At 34.1% G+C, this 6,000-nt stretch overlaps 1 protein-coding gene across 5 annotated transcripts in view; it reads left to right on the forward strand.

Annotated features, from left to right (window-relative positions):
• USP15 (ubiquitin specific peptidase 15) overlaps positions 1-6,000 on the forward strand; it is a 128,764-nt gene that overhangs the window by 44,690 nt on the left and 78,074 nt on the right. The gene's annotated exons all lie outside the window — the stretch shown is intronic.

Here is a 6,000-nt window from a genome sequence, read left to right on the forward strand (position 1 = left end):
AGATGGCCTTTGTCTATAACTGTACTGGCCGAGTCTCAGTTTCAGCTTTCTGCTTCCTGGCTGCCACTTCTCTGCTGCCTTTATCTCTTACGCCTCTACATTCGGCTTCAACCATACCCCTCAGTCCTTTGGTGTTCCCTCTGTCCTAGTGTCCCCTGCACTCGCCATTGCCAGATCCAGTGGTAATTTAGAAAGTTCCCATTTTTTAACATGCCAACAAAATTTAACTCAGTAAACTGTTTTTCCATCTAGAAGTGTCCTCCGATTGTGTGGCTTCCAGGGCATAGGTTCTCACTGGTTGGATCTTTCCAGAATCCTTTGTAAATCCTCTTCACACTCCTCATCTCAAAACATTAGAATGTCTCCATGCTTACTCCTCTTTTCCTTTGTGATTTCATCTATTCTCCTGGATTTAAATATGTTCTACATGTTGTTATCTTTTAAATTTATCTGTCCTGCCAGGCACAGTGGCTCATCCCTGTAATTCGAGCACTCCGGGAGGCTGAGGCTTGAGCTCAGGAGTTCCAGCCAGCCTAAGCAAAAGTGAGACTCCGTCTCTACTAAAAACAGAAAAATGAACGAGGCATTATGGCAGGTAGCCTTCAGTCCCAGCTACTCAGGGAGCCTTAGGCAAGGGGATTGCTTGACCCCATGAGTTTGAGGTTGCTGTGAGCTGTGACGCTACAGCACTCTACCCAGAGCACTGCTTTCCTTCCTAGGTAGATCATTTGTTTCTGGATGTGAGTGCTATATACATGGGTGTGTCTGCTTTGGAAATTTATCACAATATGTAGATGATTAGTGCATTTTTTTTTGTACACCATGTTCTACTTTAAAAAAAAGAAAAAAAATTCAACCCCACCAAAACAGAAAGCAAAATATACTGTCAGTATATTGACATATGTGTTTATGTAATTATTTAATGATTCTGGGAAATTTGCTTTAAGGTCTGGGGTATGCTAAAAGATTCACTACTGATTTAATGCCCTAGTCAAAATCTCATTGACAGCAAGACTGTTATAGAGCATTCACTGCCAACTGAATCATCACTATTATTGGCCAAATTTAATTATGTAGGATAGGCAGAGGTTTTTACATTTCTTCAGAGACCATATATTAAGTGATATTTTATAAGTAATGCTTTTCAAAACTAACCAACTATTCTAAAATTTTAAAGTATTCCATATTATATTATAAAAAATTTTAATTAGAGTTTCCCTGAGGCAGGTTATTGACCAGAATTAAACAGTATTATTTAATATTTTTCTAATATTTAAAAAATTTTAAGATTCATTTAACTGTAGGTACTAAAACTAAATTGCATCTGTACTCTCAAATATGTAGATAATCTTGTGTCTTATTTTATGCAACTAAATTGCTGATGTTTTAAAAAACAACCTCACTAAGATAACTGATTTAGAAAGAAGAAAAACACATAGCATTGTATTGAAAATGCGAAAGTTTGAGTAATACAGACATCTCTTCAAACAGGGCACTTTCCTTTTCATTGCATCCACATATTCTACTTGGCTGTTTGAACTGTAAATTATATTCTGTTTAACATAAACTGTTCTTAAATTGGCTATGTTATAATTAAAAATCCCTCAATCATATTTTTAACTACTACATGTCTTCAGAAAATATATTAAAATATATGTCAGAAGTTAAAGTTCATTCCATATAGCACAAATTATATTTTTTTGTTAGACAGTTGAACTTTTTATAACCTTTTGAGATTTTCTTGTTTGTGTTTTTAATTTATTTTTACCTATCATGGATACTGAATTGTTATGTACCTTTATAGGGTACATGGTGATGTTTCCTTACAGGCATTCCATAGAAATTACTCAAATCAGAGTAACTGTGGTATGCTTCACCTCAGGCTTTTCACATTTCTTTGTCTTAGGAACATTCCAGTTCCACTCTTTAGTTATTTTAAAGTAACTAAATACCCTAACTTATTGCTGATTATAGTCATTTTGTGTTATCAAATAGTGTTCATTTTATCTCTGTATATTTTTACACCCAATAACTACCCTCACTTTTCCCCTCTCGTTTCTGCTACCCACCTCAGCCTCTGGTAACCATCGTTCTACTTTGTGTCTCCATAAGATTAATATTCAGTTCTTACATAAGAGTAAGAACATAGGAGATAAGTCTTTCTGTGCTTGGCTTATTTTATTTAACAAAAAATACTCCAGTTCTCATCGTGTTTTTTCCAGTGACCAGATTTCATTTTTTGGACGTATAGTATTCTACTGTGAATATGTCCCACAGTTTCTTTATCCATTTATCCATTGATGGACACTTGGGTTGATTCCAAATCTTGGCTGTTATGAATAGTGCTGAAATAAACGTGGGAATGCAGATATCTTTTTGGTATACAGAATTCCTTTCTTTTAGATATATACCTCGCCATGGCATTGCTGGGTCTTCACTGGTTCTATTTCCAGTTCTCTGAGGAGCCTCCGTACTGCTCTTCATAGGGTTGCACTCATGTACATGCCCATCAGCAGTGTAGAAGGCTCACCCTTTCTCCACATCCTTGGCATCATTCGTTAGATTGTCTGGGTTTGTTTTTTTTTTTTCTTTTAATAGAAAAACTGTTACCACTGGGGTTAGATGGTATCTTACAGTTTTGAGTTGTGTTTTTCTGATGACTAATGATGTTGAACATTTTTTCATATACTTGTGGGCCATTTGTATGTCTTCTTTTGAGAAATGTCTATTAAGATTTTTTGTCCACTTTTTAATCAAATTATTTGGGTTTTTTCTTACTGAGTTAGCACTCCCTATTTATTCTAGTGATTAATCCCTTGTCAAACAGGTAAGTTGCAAATATATTCTCCCATATTGTTGGGCATCTCTTCGCTGTTTGGTTGTTTCCTTTGCTGTGAAGAAGCTTTTTAACCTGATGTCATTTCATTCATCCAGTTTTGCTTTGGTTGCTTGTGCTTTGGTGGTATATTACTCAAGGTCTTGCCAACGTCCTGTGCAGTTCCCTTGGTGTTTTCTTTTAGTTAGTTTCATAGTTTCGGGTCTTACATTTAAGTCTTTGATCCATTTTGGTTTTATTTTTTGCATATGTTAAGACATAGGTGTCTCGTTTCATTCTACATATGGATATCCAGTTTCCCTAGCACCATTTAGTGAAGAGACTGTCCTTTCTCCGGTATATGGTGTTAACACCTTTATTGAAGATAAGTTCACTATAAATGTGTGGATTTATTCTAGATCTCCTGTTCTGTTCGTTTGTCTATATGTCTGTTTTATGCCACTACCATGCTGTTTTGGTTAGTATAGCTTTGAAGTCAGATCATATGATTCATCTAGTTTCATTCTTTTTGGTCAGATGACTTTGTTTTGAGTCTTTTGTGGTTCCATATACATTTTAGGATTATTTTTTCTAGAAGAAAAATAATGTTATTGGTATTTGGATGGAGACTGTGTATAATAGATTACTTTGAGTGGTATGGACATTTTAACAGTACTGATTCTTCTAATCCACAAGCATGAAATATCTTTTCATTTTTTACGTGTCCTCTTTCTTTCATCCCTGTTTTATAGTTTCAGTTATAGAAATCTTTCACTTCTGTGGCTAAGAGTGTTCCTGTATTTTATTTTGTTTGTAGTTATGGAAATGGGATTACTTTCTAGGTTTCTTTTTCATATTGTTTACTATTGGCATATAGAAATACTACCGATTTTTGTATATTGATTTTGTATCTTTGTATATTATTTTTACATCTTGTATCTTTTGTATCTTTCAGATACAGACATTACTGAATTTGTCAGTTCTCATAATTTTGGGGGGAGTCTTTAGGTTTCTCTAGATACAAGATCATATCATCTGAAAACTAGGATAATTTGACTTTTTCCTTTACAATATGGATGCCATTTATTTCTTTCTCTTATCTGATTGCTCTAGCTAGAACTTCCAGTACTATGTCAAATAAGAGTGGTGTAAGTGGGCATCCTTGTCTTGTTCCAGATCTTAGCGAAAAGGCTTTCAGTTTTTCCCTATTCAGTATGATACTAGCCATGGGTTTGTCATATATGACTTATATCATGTTGAGGTAAGTTCCTTCTATCTCCCATTTTTTGAGAGTTTTTATCTTGAGGGGATGTCAAATTTTATTGAATGCTTTTTCAGCATCAATTGAAATGATCATATAGTTTTTGTCCTTCATTCTATTGATATGATGTATCGCAATGATTGATTTGTGTCTATTAAACCATCCATGCACCCCCATGAATCCCACTTTGTAATCTGTTGTTATATTTGGTATGCTAGTATTTTATTGAGAATTTTTGCATCTGTGTTCATCAGAGATATTGACCTATAGTTATCTTTTTTTGTTGTTTCTTTAGTTTTAATATCAGGGTGATATAGTCCTCATAAAATGAGTTTGAGAGTATTCTTGCTTCAATCTTTTGGAAATTTTTGGAGTAGTTTAAATAAGATTGCTTATTAGTTCTTTGAATACTTGGGAGAATTCAGCATTAAAGGCATTGGGTCCTGGGCTTTTCTTTGATGGGAGACTTTTTATTACTACTTCTATCTCATTACTTGTTATTGATTTATTCAAGTTTTAGATTTCTCCCTGGTTCAGTCTTATTAGGTTGTATGTGCCTAGGAATTTATTCATTTCTTCTAGGTTTTCCAATTTATTGGCAGGCAGTTGCTAATAGTAGTCGCTGATAATCCTTTAGATGTCTGCAGGATTGGTTATAATGTCTCCTTTTTCATCTCTGATTTTATTTATTTGGCTCTTCTTTCTTTTTTTAAGTCTAGCTAAAGCAGTGGTTCTCAACCTTCCTAATGCCACAGCCCTTTAGTACAGTTCCTGTGGGTCGCGACCCATAAGTTGAGAACTGCTGGGCTAATAAAGGTTTATCAGTTTTCTTTATATTTAAAAAAAAAAACAAACTTATTTTGTTCATCTTTTGTATTTTTTTTGGTTTCAATTTTATTCATTTCTACTTTGTTTTGTCTTCTATTTTGGGTTTGGTTTGTTCTTATTTTTCTAGTTTGAGGTGCAGTTACATTGTTTATTTGAAGCTCTTTTTTGATGTAGACACTCAATGCTATAAGATGTAGACAATGCTGTAAACTTCCCTCTTATTCATACTTTTGCTGAATCTCATAAGTTTTAATATATTTATTTGTTTCAAGAAATTTTTACATTTTCTTCTTAATCTCTTCATGATATACTGGCCATTCAAGAGCATGTTATTTAATTTCCATGTATTTGTGTGTTTTCCACTGTTCCTGTGGCTATTCACTAGTTTTATCCCATAGTGGTCAGAAAACTACTTGGTATGATTTTGATTATTAAGACTTGTTTTGTGTCCTAACATGCAGTCTATCCTTGATACGGAGAAGAACATACGTTCTGCAGCTTTTGGATGAGCTGTTCTAGAAATATATGTTAGGTCCATTTGTCTATAGGACAGATTAAGTCCAGTGTTTCTTTGTTGATTTTCTGTCTGGATATCTGTCCACTGCTGACAGTGGAGTGTCGAGGTCTCTAACGTCATTGTATTGAGGTCTGTCTCTCTCTTTAGTTCTGATAATACTGGCTTTATCTATCTGGGTATTCCAGTGTTGAGTGCATATATATTTAGAATTGCTGTATCCTCTTGCTGAATTAACCCCTTTATCATATAATGACCTTCTTTGTCTCTTTTTACAGCTTTTGTCTTGAAATCTACTTACCTGATAGATTATAGCTACTCCTCTTTTTGGGGTTTCCATTTGCATGGGATATCTTTTTTATGTGTGCATCTTTGTAGGTGAAGCGTATCTCTTAAAGACAACATATGGTTGGCTCTTGTATTTTTTTCTCTTTTTTTATTAAATGATAGCTGTGTACATTAATGCAAACATGGGGTACAGTGTAGTGTTTTCATATACAATTTGAAATATTTTCATCAAACTGGTTAACATAGACTTTGTGTCATTTACTTAGTTATTGTGTTAAAACATTTATACTCTAG

This window comes from Otolemur garnettii, unplaced genomic scaffold (assembly GCF_000181295.1).
Source record: "Otolemur garnettii isolate 467f Iridium unplaced genomic scaffold, OtoGar3 scaffold00138, whole genome shotgun sequence".
Lineage (NCBI taxonomy): Eukaryota > Metazoa > Chordata > Mammalia > Primates > Galagidae > Otolemur > Otolemur garnettii.